The sequence below is a fragment of the Suricata suricatta genome, chromosome 7 (genome assembly GCF_006229205.1).
Source record: "Suricata suricatta isolate VVHF042 chromosome 7, meerkat_22Aug2017_6uvM2_HiC, whole genome shotgun sequence".
In the NCBI taxonomy this organism is placed as follows: Eukaryota; Metazoa; Chordata; class Mammalia; order Carnivora; family Herpestidae; genus Suricata; species Suricata suricatta.
Genome location: NC_043706.1, coordinates 69,237,581 through 69,252,913, shown reverse-complemented (window position 1 = coordinate 69,252,913; position 15,333 = coordinate 69,237,581). Strand labels below are relative to the sequence as shown.

The window sequence follows — 15,333 nt, the reverse complement described above, 5'->3', positions numbered from 1 at the left end:
ATATATATATATATATATATATATATATATATGGAGAAAGGGAGAAAGAGAGAGGGAGGGAGGGATACAAAAGATTAACTGCCATTGTTTAAGGACAGTTCCTGGAAGAAAACAAAATAAAATCTATTTTTCTAAGTGTTATCACTCGTCCTTCATAAGAATGAATATTTAATTACTGAAATGCTATTAGTGTCCATGCTGAGGTGGGAGGTACTTTCAACTTCATGGGAAAACAAAAGTTTTCTTAATATTTAATGCATTAAATTGAATGCAATTAAAGCAGAAAGGTGTTTTAAAGCAACCTTCTGCTTAATTTCAATGAAGTTGCCTGGGTGGCTCAGTCAGTTAAGTGTCTGACTCTTGATTTTGGCTCAGGTCATGATCTCATTGTTTGTGGGTTCTGCACTGACACTGTGGAGCCTGCCTGGGATCCTCTCTCTCTCTCTCTCTCTCTCTCTCTCTCTCTCTCTCTCTCTCTCTCTCTCTCTCTCTCTCTCTCTGCCTCTCCCCCACACACATGTACTCCCTGTCTCTCAAAGTAAGTAGATAAATTTTTAAAAAATGGATTTCATTTACAAATAGAAAAAATGGGTTTTGCGAATATGAAACTAAAAATAATTACGTTTTGTATTGAAACAGGAAACATCAGGCATCAGGCACCTCTAAGTAACACTCCACGTAGGTGATCCAGTCTCACATCCTCGGTTAGTTTTCTCCTTGGTTTTCTGGGATTAATTACTGCTATGTTCACAATACATAAAGAGTCAAGCAAGCATATGAAACCTGGAGACAGATGTGGGGCAGTTTCCAGTTCCTTTACTTGCCTGTTATCTAGGCACAGGCAAATTAATTACCCTCCCTGAGCCTCAATTTCCTAATCCATAAAAATGGACGTAACAGACACTTTATTTAGATGGTAAGGGATGGCTCAGTCAGTTGAGCATCCAACTTCGGCTCAGGTCATGATCTCACTGTCTGTGAGTTCCAGCCCCGTCTGTGCTGACAGCTCAGAGCCTGGAGACTGCTTCAGATTCTGTGTCTCCTTCTCTCTCTGACCCTCCCCTGTTTAAGCTGTTTCTCTCTCAAAGATAAGTAAAACATTAAAATAAATAAATAAATAATTTTTTTAAAGTTGTATCAAGCTCCCAATAGAGCACTAAGCACACAGGAGGTGCTTGAGAGCTGCCAGCCTTTCCTTCCCCTCCCAAGGCCTGTCCCTGCCCTTCAACCATTGTTGGGAAAGAGGACCAAAAAGTGGCTAGCACGCAGAGTTATCTGTAGTAGTCCCTTACATCGTTTTGATGTTTGTTGGGTCTGTAATGATATTTTCACTTTCATTCTACTTATTAGTGATGTGTTTTCTCTCCCATTTTCTTCATCAGTTTTGCTGGAGGATTATCAGTTTTATTCACCTTTCATAAAAACCAATTTTCAGGGTGCCTGGGTGGCTCAGTTGGTTTAGAATCTGACTTTGGCTCAGGTCATGATTTCACAGTCCATGAGTTCAAGCCCCATGTCAGTCTCTGTCCTGATGGCTCAGAGCCTAGAGCTTGCTTCAGGTCTGTGTCTCCCTTTTACTGCCCCTCCCACCCTCATGCTCTGCCTCTCTTTTTTTCAAAAGTAAATAAACATTAAAAATTTAAAAAAAATAAATTTCTTTGGTTTTGTTAATTTCTCTGTAGTCACTCTTCTTTTTTATTGTTTCTGTTATCAAATGATTATTTCCTTCCTTCTACTTACTAGCAGTATATTCGGTATATATATATATAGTATCAGTATACTATCAGTTATTTTTCTTTTCCTATCTTAAGGTGAAAACTTTATACATTGTTTTAAGGTTTTTATTTTCTTTCTAAAATGAACATTTAGCTATGCGTATTCCTCTAAATACTGTTTTAGCTTCTCTGCACATACTTCATTTTGCATGGTCATTATTATTCATTAGATTTTATAAATTCCTTGTTACTTCTTTTACCTATTATTATTTAGAATTTTAGTTTTAATTTCCAAACATTTGAACATATTTTAGGTATCTTATTAATATCTCATTTAATTCCGTGGTGGTTAGACAACACATTATGTAAGACTTCAAACGTTTGAATCTTATTAAAACTTGTTTGTGGTATAACAACATATGGTCTGTCTTGGCCAACATTCTCTGTGCACTTGAAAAGCATGTGTGCTCTGCAGTTTTTAGTTACAGATCTAACTTCCCATCTGCTGTTGTTTCCTCTAAGCATGAAGAATTTCTTTTAGTATTTCCTGTAGTACAAGTCTAATGGCAGTGAATTCGCTCATTTTTGCTCATCTGAAACATTTCTTCTTTTTCCCTCCATTTTTGAAGGCTAGTTTGACTGCATGTCGATTTCCGGGTTGGTAATTTTTTTACTTCCAGCCCTTGAAAGAAAGATGTCACTCCCTCATCTTCTGACTTCCATGAGAAATAAGACAACTTTGGAGTGCTGTTCCCTGTATGTATGTCCGTTTGTATATAATTTTTCTCTTTTTTTTTCTGACGACTGTCTATAGATTCTATCTATGTCTTTGAATTTCCTATCCCTCTTTTCCCTTCTGAAACTTCAATTACATCATTATTTTTATAATAATATTAACAGTGTAATTGGGAACAATTCTCATCATCATTTAGTTAAATTATAAGGAGATATATTAAAGTCTATGTGGAACAATTAAAAAAAGAAAGTCCTACACCGAATTTTTGTTAAATACTGAGTTACTGATTAAAATTACAGAAAAATTTGGATTACATACAACCAAATGTAACATTTATCTAGGAAACTAAAAGAATTTTTCAGAGTTACTTTCATAATTACTTAAATCAGCATCAACTATATGTTGCAACTTGTGTTATTCAAAATACAGCATTATGAAAAAATGAAAAATAACACCACACCCTAAGAAACTTAGATTACTTGTCTAGGGCATTTTTGTATTATCTGGATCAAAGTTTTTAGTTTTGTCTAATCAGTAAGATATTCTGAGGCTCTCATCAGAAGTATCTGTTTCTTGCCTTATGTCTAATTTTTTTTAACCACAATTACATTCATTCAAGGAGCAAAAAGGTTCCTGAGGCTAGAAAACAGTGAAGAGGGTAGAGAGAATTTGAAAATAATATTAAGAAGTAGAGCTGCTCAGGCCATAGTAGGGAGGTAGGATTTCATGGGAAGGATGGGGAACTGAACTGGGACAAGGAAATAGATGATCTAAAATGTACTTTAAAAAGGCTATTCCAAGGGCGCCTAGGTGGCTCAGTCAGTTGAGTGTCCGAATTCGGTTCAGGTCATGATCTCACGGTTTGTGGGTTTGAGCCCCGCGTCAGGCTCTGTGCTTACTACAGCTAGCTCAGAGCCTGGAGCCTGTCTTCAGATTCTGTGTCTCCCTCTCTCTCTGACCTTCCCCTGCTCATGCTGTCTCTCTCTCTCTCTCTCAAAAATAAATAAAACATTTAAAGAAAAAAGGCTATTCCAGCTACTCTGTAGGAAAAAACTTGTGAGAAATTGATAGTTCAGGTAAGAAAGATGCTGGTTTCTTCTTAGGTAGTACAGGTGTAAGTGGTCAGATTAGAAATATATTTCTAGATCAGTGCACCTCCTGGTGGACTGAACACAAGGTACAAGGAAAACAGGCATTCATGAGGCCTTCCAGGCTTTTGGCCTGAGGTAGGGAACACTGAGAAATAGGTTTGGATATTTTTTTAAAGAGCTTTCAGAGAGCCAAATGGAGATATGAAGCAAGCAGTTGGAAATTTTGGAATCAATAAGGCCTTTGATAAAGAATTAAAAATCACTCATATATACAATTCCTCTACCTAGAAAAAAACAAACATCTACAAAAGTTTTAGAATAATTCTCTTGAGTCTTTCTTAATGAACTTAAAAAAGATAACCTTCTCTAAGTGATTGTCCCTAAGAGTGACTATATATAAATATCTCAAAAAGGAAATAAAAATAAAATTTAAAGCAGAAGTCCCCTTTGATCATATCTTTTTAGCATCCAAAGGTTTCCCTGAAAACTCTAAAAAGAACTGTTCATTAAACGGAAATACTAGCACGTAAGATAGGAGCTGTGGCTGTCCCTAAATATATTTAACTGAATTTCCTACTATAGCAAACCAAGATGCTGTGGGAACTGGCCGACTATACCAAGTTACAAATGATCTATTAGTTACTTATCACTTAAGATTACAAATGACCACTATTTTGTAACATTTACTATTATCACTGCCTTTTGTTCTTTCTTTGATCTTTCGGCAGTACAAGTTGATAATTACTTAACCGCCTTCTACAATTTCCAAAGAAGGGAGAGATCCAGCTTTGCACTGTCTAACCCTTAAAGAGCCGTGGAATATGAAAAGGTGGCTATTTTTAGCTTAAATTTTGCACTATGCAGTAACACTTTAAACTCATCCATATTATCTAAAATGATCTAGAGTCATAAAAAAAATCAGTACAAAGAAACTCTCCTTCTCCCCCACACACAAAAAAGATATTTAAAAGTTCTAGAAATTCACAGATTGGCCCTTCGGTAATTATTTAACAGTGAGTGTTTTACCAATCGCTTTTCCTGAAAACGGCTTCATATTTGTCCACCAGCGTTTTAAAATGTGAGAGCTATTTATGTATGTGCACAGTCACATTCTGTCCCCTTAGAAACCACTCCTGCTTTCTAAACCTCCAGCCTTCTCAACACTGCCCGTTAGACACTGCACAATGTGTGAAAGGCTGGGCGGTTTTATATGTATTTTGCCCAGATTTAAGGAAAACCACACACACTAGCTTGTCATGCAAAAAAAAGTTTTAAAATCTTAAAAGAAGATGAAGTTTAAAAGCTTAAAAGCCATGTTTAAAAGACAAAGCATAGTCTGTATAACACAAAAATTGTGGAAGAACATGCTTGATGGTGCATGTGGTTCTGCACCATTGTATGAAATACAGATCCCTCAGGAGAAGCGGTGCCTATGCAGGAGGCCAGGCCACGACTCCACTATCTTGTGGACGTAGTGTCCTGATTTACCTTACTTTACGTACATATTTAAATGTCAATGTCACATTTGTTCCTACATCTCTTTTGTCTATGATATCTTGATCTTGCCGAGTGGGTCTTTCTCACCAAGGCATTTTTCAGAAATATACACCCCAAAGTCAGCTTGCAATTAAATAAATTGTTATAGAATCATCTCAGGCCTCCAATAATTTGATTCAGTGCAATGAAATAAAGTTTATTGAAAGACTATAATCGGGGCGCCCGTGTGGCTCAGTCAGTTAAGTGTCTGGCTTCAGCTCAGGTCTAATCTCACGGTTCATGGGTTCGAGCCTTGCATCAGGCTCTGTGCTGACCGCAGAGCCTGGAGCCTGCTTCGGATTCTGTGTCTCCCTTTCTCTCTGACCCTCCCCTGTTCTCTCTGTCTCTCAAAAATAAATAAAAAACACTAAAAAAATTTTTTTAAAAAGAAAGACTAAAATCACTGAAACAGTTAATGAATCTCCCCAGATCCTTAATTTACCATTCAAGAACAGTAAAATTTCCCCCGTCAGCGGTTATTTCAAAAAGTCAAACTTATAAAAATTAAAAACTGTCATTAATAAAAAGGGTCACTTTATCATTCACAGACCAGTAGAGCAGCTAAAATGTAAAAGGCATATGAAGTCATATTGTCATATAATTATACTTTCATCTTCATTTTGTACATCATACAAATAACCAAACATTTACTTTAGGGGAAATTTTAAAGTTTTTTTTTTTAAATACATTTAGACCTTGTTGACATTTAAAAACTATTAAGGATTAATGTCCAACACAACAAATAAGTCATTCAATGATTCCCAGGTAGTTTGCCAATAACTAAAAATAAATTACACATGAGAACGAGCAGAGGCAAGCCACTAGGCAAAAACAACCCATCTTAAATTCTTCTTTTACATTTAAAAGAAATGGCAGAAAAAATAAATGGCAGTTATATTCGTGAGTTTCTTCATGTCGTTCTTTTAGTTCTTGGACATTTAAAAAATCTAAATTTATTACTAAGAATCCTTTCTCCGTAGTTCTAATTCCACCGTTACTAATCTTTAAGATTAATTGCATAACATGGTAGTTGACATGTTCTCAAAAAGTAACCCAAGTCAGTAATTACACATCCCGGTTGTCATGGAATGACCCCAATTTATGCCTACTGTCCAAATTTGGAAGATAAAATATAAGATCACCTTTGTTACACTCCCAGGTCAAGGTCTCACCGACCCAATGACAGCCTTCCTATTCAGGCAACAGGACATGAGAATTCGTGGAAATGGGAATAATGTTTTAAATAGCTGAACCAATGTCTTCACTTTCCACAGTTCACCTCTCTGTAGCCTGACATGGAAGTTGAAACAACGGTCAGTTAGTATAACATTTGTGAACATTTCTTCTTGACATAAATGTATCCTAATATAGATGTCAGCTCTATTTGACATACAGATGACCAAAATCTTGATGAAAACCAAAGCAAAGAGTTGCCTTTAAAATGCGTGACTTGGGGCGCCTGGGTGGCTCAGTCGGTTAAGCCTCCAACTTCAGCTTAGGTCAGATCTTACATTCGTGGGTTCGAGCCCCACGTCAGGCTCTGGGCTGACAGCTTGCTCAGAGCCTGGAGCCTGCTTCCGGTTCTGTGTCTCCTTCTCTCTCTGCCCCTCCCCCTCTCATGCTCTGTCTCTCTCTGTATCAAAAATAAAAATTAAAAAAAAAACCACACATTTAAAAAATAAAAAAATAAATAATAAAATAAAATGCGTGACTTGCAAAGAACATGAAAAGATAAATATTACAGGTTGCCATACTGTAACTCTACAAAACTAAAGAATGAAATTAGCTTCACTAATAAAAATCTTCACTAAAAACAAAGGACTTTAGATTTTGTCTATGAAATAGTTAACAATTTAAAAATGTTCTAGACGGTAGAGAGGCTGTGGGTTTGCAGCTGTGACAGGCAAAAGACTTTCAACAGACAAACTAGTATCCATTTGATAAGCCCACCTCTCCTTCCCTATAACTCAAGGGAAGCATCTCTATTTGTATAACATGGAATTCTATCCTCTCAGAATATATTACTTTAAGACTAAGTGTTTGTCCCCGAGGAAAACAAACTCATTAGCTGGAAGCAAATGAACTAAGCCTTGGTTCTAAAAGAATCTTTTTAATAGAGGTAACACAATAATGACGTTAGAGATTAACTCTGCTTTAGATTATTAACTAAATGCATCTTCATGAATCAACAAACAATAATCTGTCCCAATTTTGAGTGAAAAGGCAAGTAGTAAGAAAAGTCATTCAAGATGAACTTTCCAAGGGCTCAGCATGTTTCTTCAAATAGGATAACCACCATTTCAACATGGGATTTCTTTTTTTTTGAGGATGTGTGTTGTGAAGGAAAAAATGAAAGTTGGGTCTTCTCTTAGGGGAAATAAAAAATGGTTTATGGACTTCTACTTGTTCTTTGATTCGTTTCAGATCTGGAGAAGAATGTCTTTCTGACTGATGTGCCCTAATGAGCCCCTAGTTTCCACTTCAGTAAATCATCCTCCAACAGCATCACTAAAACTTCTCTTCAAGGAAGTTAACAGTGTAGGCAGAAGCTGTTACCCCATTCGGTTACACCACTAAAAAAAAATCACCACTTAAAAATATACACTCACATACTTCATTCTGATAGATAATTCCCTTTAAAAATGTGTTACAAATGGTATTGAAATCCATACATTAAAAATTTTTTTATGTTTTTTATTTATTTTTGAGAGACAGAGTGAGAAGTGGAGGGTCAGAGAGAGAGGGGGATGCAGAATCTGAAGCAGGCTCAAGGCTCTGAGCGAGCTGTCAGCACAGAGTCTGATGCGGGACTCAAACCCACGAACCATGATAGCACAACTTGAGCCGAAGCTGGATGCTTAACCGACTGAGCCACCCAGGTGCCCCTAAATTCCATACATTTTTAAAATATCAACTTTGATCAACCATGTGAAAAAGAAAATCTTTGCCTACATCCAACCTCATTCCTCTACCTTCAACCAATATTCCAGGGCACTTCCAATTTTTGCCTACTAGGAGGGAGAAGGCTTTCATAAGCACAAACTACCCTAAATAATGCTAGACCGTCGAAGGTGAGAGGAAAATTACAGTGTTGCTGCAAAGATCCGTATGTTTGCTGAAGCTAGCCTGGAGAAAACTGTCAGGAAAGGCAAGGGGTAAAGAAAGGGAGGGAGGCAAGATGGCAAGAAAGGAGGGGGAAAAAGAGATACTCTTGGTCTCTGGTGGGCTAACAAAAGGAATCTGGCCTGCTCGCTAACAGGAACCTTAGCTACACCCACAGTACTGTGGCTTTTACGACTCTAAATAGAGGATGGGCAAAGTCCTAGTTTTGTAAAATACATGGGTTTTATTAAAATGGATACTGTATTTACTTTATAGGTAAAACGATAGCTGCATACATAATAAAACATTCTCTCATATTAAAAGACTATTTTATCAGTATTTGTATAATACTTCATTATTTTATTGTACCTGAACTATGTTTTTGGAACTGCCATAGGAAAGCTGGTTTTAATAACCTAGGACTGTGTGATGCTGGAATATTATTCACAAAATACATTCAATTTTGTGCGCTATGCACTCATAGGTAGAAATCAATGCCCAGAAAGTTCACGGTTAGAAAAATAAAGCATAAATTTATTGTTGGGGTGCAGAGGCAGGAGACTCTTCAGTAATGAGTTGCAAAAGGTAAGACTAAGTTTCGATTTCTTTAACTGCTGAGTTAACCATTGGTATTTTTGAAGGAGCAGATCAAAGAAGAAAATGTTGCTAGAAAACTTAAAACTACAAGCCACCTCAGGGCAAACCAAGATTCTGTCTGGCTGGTCCGAAGCACGGGCACGGGGTGGGGTAGGGAGCTGGTTTCTCATGACTGTGAGTTCTCGCCCCACATGGGGGTAGAGATTACGTAAACATGATATCTCAAAAAAACAGGCATGGGAAGTATTTTATAACATCTATATTCTAAGGTAGGAATACAGAAATTGGTACAGTGAAGAAATAAATGCAGAAATGCAATGATTAAGAGGGTAAAATAATCCTACCAAAAGAAAGGAAATAATCAGGACTTGTTTTAAACACTGATACAACTATAATGTGGATGATATAAATATGGATCTGGATTTTGAAATGTTAGTCATCTCAAGGCACTTTTAAAAACATAAATATTTAGACCCTCTTATGAGAATAGTTATGAATTATACTTCTCACCTAATAATTCTGATAAAGGCAAATTGTTGGTGCCATGTATAATATATAAAACTACCTTAAATAGTAAATATCATTATATGGTCCTTTAAAGGATTAAAACAGGAAAGTATGTCTCTTCAAGTAGATCAAGAATAAAAAGTAAAGTACCTTCCTTAAGGTAACTTGAAAGAAAATAATCAAATATTCATCATTTCCCCAATCAAATGCAAATTTTCAAACATTCTGCAAATTAAAACTTTCATTAATATTGATAGATTTAAAAAATCAGGATGATTTAAACTAGATGATTGCGCCTATAACTTTTGTTTTTCAACTTTCGTTTTTGAGGTAAGTGTTGATTTTAACTCCTTTTAATTTTCACAAGTGTTTAGATTCAAACTGAGCAAAAAATTCACTAGCAGTAGTTAATCTTCATTTTAGTGTCTATTTTAGACTCAAGCATGTTTTGGTGAGCTGTGAACTCATTCATGAAAAGAGGTGATGGCCCTTGTAACAAAGCATAAACTAATTTGAGCTGTAAATTTAATTACACTAAATTACCAAAATACAATGAGCTTTCAACAATAGTCACTTTACTACCCACCAAGAAGCATGACAAACTAGCTGAGAAATTCTGTTCTGTCTCCAAGAGGCCAACCCAGCCCCTTATTGTTTATGAATACAATGCTGACAAAACATACCTAAAATTTCTTGACAAATTTAATATGCTTCTCCATATTTGCCTCTGATGTTACAAGGTGGCCGAGAGGGTTGGCTAGGTCATGACTAGATTCTCTGCTGTCTCTCACTGACAAAATTTTAAATAATTTTATTTTAGTTTGACATATCTTAAGACTATACATGTTTTAAAAGAAAAACTATTTCACACCAAATAAGGAAATATTTTGAATCAATTACAATTTTGTTTGAGGCTACAACCAGATCTTCAAGAACTGCTCTGAAAATAAACTACAACTCCTTAGGTGCTAAAATATAACTTAAAGGCACCAAATCATAGAAATCACTGTAATTTTTTTTTTAGTTTTACTTTTTAAGGGAACACAATTCATCTTATTTATAAGAAATCACTGTAACATTTAAATGAAAGTAATGGTTTTCTTTAGAGAATCTATATGACTCATTAAATAGTCTATTCATTCTAGGAAACTTCGCCAGTAACTATATAAAAGAAAAGGTCTTTTTTAGCCTCACTAGCAAATTATGAGGATTATAAAAAAAAAAAAGTATCACCTGATTATTCAAAAGAAATGAGGACCCAAAATCGAAATGTGAGGAACAACAGTACATGACATCAGTGCTTGTTTTGGAAGTCCACGCGTAAACACAGAACAAATCTTTTGGGAGTGGCACTCAACAAATTGGTGTGGTGGTATATATACAGAAGACAATGGTCCAATCCAGCAGTTTTCACGACTGGCAATTTCTACATACAACACAAACCAGCAAGATAACATTCGTCTTCAAAGAAATTGCTAACCGGTGATGTTCGGAGGCAAAAAAATTCATATAATCATCTGAGTGCTTAGCATCAGGCATAATTCTAGCCACCAGGCTGGCCGACGTGAATTAGCTAGACATGGTCCTTAAGCTCATGAAGCTTGCCTTCTCCTGGGCAAGAAGGACACTAAACAATTAAACAAGCAACCTACAGACAGTTCAAGGGCAATGAGGACAGTAAAACAGAGTCATGTGATGGAGGGAGTCTCTGGCGGGACAGACGCTGGAGAGGGGATAGAGAGGGGACCTTTGGGAGAGCCCTTCTGAGATGCGAGTTCAAAACTGAGGTGACTGGGAAATCCACATACTCCTTTAAATAAGGTCCATCTCATGATTAAGGACTACACATTTACAATATAACCTTTCACTTCACATTTCCTTTCAAACATTCCAGCAGTTAATTTTTCCCATCCAACTGGCAGATCAGTCTGTCTTAAGCAGGATGGACAGGAGTGGTCTTGGGACATCACCAAAGGACACAACAAAACGCTAACCAGAGGTTACAAAGGAAGGTCGGGGAGGAGGGAGGTACATAATGAATGTGCCTTTGAATTCAAAGGGGATTACTTCTGACAGGGAAAATATGAAGAAATGTGTGAGAAAAACTGGAATACTTTATCACTACCCAGAACGATGGATGATCTTTTTTCTGAATGGCTAACATCCAAATAGATTTCAAAAAGAATGACAGCAATCTTTTGTGAAGTTAATACCAAAAGAGGGAGAGAAAATAAGCAGAATTTCAATGTTAGTCTCAGTATCCCTGACCAATTAACATGGGAAGATTAAATAATCTGAATATCCCAATATAATGCTGCTTTCACTTTTATAATGAAAGCAATAAATCAAATAGGCCATACATGTGAGGGTCAGAACTAATCCGAGGAATAACCAAATCTATGTAGTAGGGTTTACTGATTTTAAAACTGTCTCAGATCACAAATCTGAGTAGATAGCCACAATCATTAAGAATAGCAGTTCCCCAAATGTGAATGTACATGATTAAGGAATCATGTCAAAGTGAAGTACTATGATATTTTAAAATTAAATTTATGAGCAAAATGGGCTTTCTTACTTAAAAGCATTTAGCAAGAATATAAAGATTTACTATGACATGTATAAGACACATCTAACTACAATAGGGCTTTTAATTATTATAAATAATATTTGTACACAGAAAATGAGGAAATTATTAGGAAGACTATATAAATAAAAAGAGTCACATTTTGAAGATTTTCCCCCCTATATCTAGATATACATGTGGTTTTTTCCTTTCCACAAAGTTGGGCAAGTAAAACACCTGTAGGTTTGCCTAGTGAGTTTTTCATTTAATGTTATATCCATACAAATGTTACAATGCTGTCAACTATTCTTTTAGCAATTTTAATAAATCTGTAACATTCATCATTGGATAAACTGTAATTTATTCAACTATATTCCTGTTTCACTAATATCATTCCCAATATTTTCCTATCAAATGGCTGACACTGAGAAAAAATGTCCTTATACCCTTTGGTGTGGAACTCCAAAGTGAGGACATTTGGAATTCCTCAGTCAGAGAATATGCACACTTTGAGGAGTCTTGATACACATTCCCAAACTGATTTTGTAGAAAGAGCAATCCATTTTTACACTCATGCTGCACCATCTCGACACTAAATACAATTTATTTTTAAACTACCATTCTTATTCCTAACAAATGGTAGTTATCTCACTTTTGAAACTTACAGTTCTAGTCATAGGTGGCATATATTTTCTTTTTTATGTTTTTGTTTTATTTTTGAGAGAAAGTGTGAGAGCAGGGGAGGGGCAGAAACGGAGGGAGACACAGAATCTGAAGCAGGATCCAGGCTCTGAGCTGTCAGCATGGAGCCCGATGCGGGGCTCGAATCATGGACTATGAGACTGTGACCTGAGCCGAAGTTGGATGCTTAACCAACTGAACCATCCAGGTGCCCCAAGTGGCATATATTTTCATGTTTGCTGGCCACTAGTAGTTCTAAAAATTAATCTGTCTCTGACCTTTGAAATAAAGGCACTATTAGCTTCCTTACTGATATTTAATAATGTTTAATATAATATTAGTCTTTTGTCATGTGCCTCAACACTGACCTAGTTGCCACTCTTTTTAAAATTGTGCTTGTTTTCTCTACTTTATACAAATATATTAATCTATGACAACATGGTTGGTAATTGTTGCTTTTTAAATTTCTGCTCAAAATTTTCTTAATCAGTTATTTTCTACATTTTTCTTTTAGATTATGTGGGTGTTTTTTCTTTTTTCTATTTTTTAAAAGTTTATTTTGAGAGACGGAGAGAGAGCATGAGAGGGAGGGGGCAGAGAGAGAGGGAGAGAAAGAGTCCTAAGCAACCTCTGTACTACCAGTGCAGAGGATCAATGTCACAAACCATGAGCTCATGACCTGAGCCAAAATCAAGAGCCACCCATGAGCCCCTCTTTCTAAGTCTATCTAGAGTTTATTAGAAAAGTGAAAAGCAGAGGAGAGGTTTGAGAGATACTTAAAACTCAACAGTACGTGGGGTAGAGAGGTGAGGGACAAGATAGGGATGAAGAGGCAGGGAGGGACTAGGGTTCGAATGGAGTCATGGCTTTCCATGTCGAGTGACGAGCATTTAGAGACTGATTTCTACTTTATCCTTCTCCCTTTTCTTGATTCAAAGTCATGTTTCTTGAAGTCATGTTTCCTTGTTTCAAGTCTTTCCCACTCATTTGCTCACCAGCCCAAATATAACATGGCCCCCTCTCTGGCTCTCACCGTACATTCATCAAAGTCACCAATGTCTTCTGGTTACCAATGTCTTCCAGTTACAACCATCAGTCATTAGCTAATTTAAACTCTGGAAGCATTTAATAATGTTGGCCACATACTCTATGGTGAAATTCTCCATACTTGTTTTTTGTAATGGCTTTTTCCTACTCACTTCTTTCTCTCTGGCCACTCCATCTCATACTCCTTCACAGCTTTTTTTCCTCTCTTTCTCTTAAATCCTGATGTACCTGGGAACTTCTTTACAAACTTCCCCTGTGATTATAAAACATGACCTCAGCCATCACCATAAGATAATAAATCATTAATCTTTTCCTACACCTTAGATTCTCCTCTGAGCTGAAGACATACTTTTTCATCCTCATCTCAAATTCTATAAGTCCAAAATGAACTCATCATCTACCACAAAAGATATGCTTAAACCTGTTTTCCAATGAAACTGTACTTCCATTAAAAAATCATCTAACTTGAAAGCAAGCTAAGCCTTATTCTTAACTCCTGCCTGCCTCTGTCACCCACCCGTTTCCTTCACTGCTCATGTCTTCATCAGTCAGCAAGTGTATCTTTCAAATTCTCCCTCCTTTAAAATTCACCTTTCTCTACACCACTCTCATGCCCTTGATTTAGAAGACCCTCAAATCTCTCATTTAAATTACTCAGTTTCTTTGTTAATCTCTGTGACTCCCTGCCTCAGCACTCACCATACATCCTCAACATAAGTGCCATAGTCTTTTATTTTTGTAAATTCAAATCCGGGGTGCCTGGGTGGCTCAGTCGGTTAAGCCTCCGACTTCGGCTCAGGCCAGATCTCACGTTTGTGGGTTCCAGCCCCGCGTTGGGCTCTGTGCTGGCAGCTAGCTCAGAGCCTGGAGCCTGCTTCCGGTTCTGTGTCTCCTTCTCTCTCTGCCCCTCCCCCTCTCCGTATCATTAAAAAAAAATTTAAAAAAAAAAAGAAATGTCAAATCCTTCTAAGCTAATTTCCTGCTTAAAATCCTATTACACCCTTGTACCACCTTAAATAATGAAAATAATTGTGACTATTGTTTTCCTACTTACAGAAAGTTCCCAACTTATCGTGTTCAATTTGCACTTTTTCAACTTTGTGAACGGTGTGAAAGTGATACACATTCAATAGAAACCATCCTTCAAATTTTGAACTGTGATTTTTTCCCAGGCTAGTGGTACAATATTCCTCCTGATCCCAGGCAGGGCCACGAGCTACAGCTCCCAGTCGGCCAGGAATCATGAGGGGGAACAACCCATATACTTACAACCATTCTGGTTTGCATTTGCAGCACAGTACTCAATAAATTTCATGGGATATTCAATACTTCATTGAAGTATTGTATGTGCGATGATCATGTCCAACTGCAGACTAATAAGTTAGGCAAGGCTAAGCTATGATGTTTGGTAGGTAAGGTATATTAAATTTTTGAGTTACAATATTTTCAGCTTACAATGGGTTTATTGGGACATAACCCCGTAAAGTTAAGGAAGAGCTGTATTTCCTACTTGCCAGGAAATTTATGAGCTGTGTTTTAAATACATTATATAGAATTGAAATTTATTATCTATGGGAGCTGGCCCTACTCTGTCATCTTTTTCCTCCATGCAAAACAAATTCCTTAGTATTACATATAAGATTCTTTAAGGTTGAAACCCTACTAACGTCTTGATTCTTACCTGGTGCTACAACCTCTATAGTACTCTTCAACCATAAACAAACAACTGAAATTACTAGAAAATCAAGTATTTTTCCT

At 36.6% G+C, this 15,333-nt stretch overlaps 1 protein-coding gene across 3 annotated transcripts in view; it reads right to left on the bottom strand.

The window, feature by feature from the left end:
- Positions 1–15,333, bottom strand: part of BCKDHB (branched chain keto acid dehydrogenase E1 subunit beta) — a 215,422-nt gene that overhangs the window by 40,990 nt on the left and 159,099 nt on the right. The gene's annotated exons all lie outside the window — the stretch shown is intronic.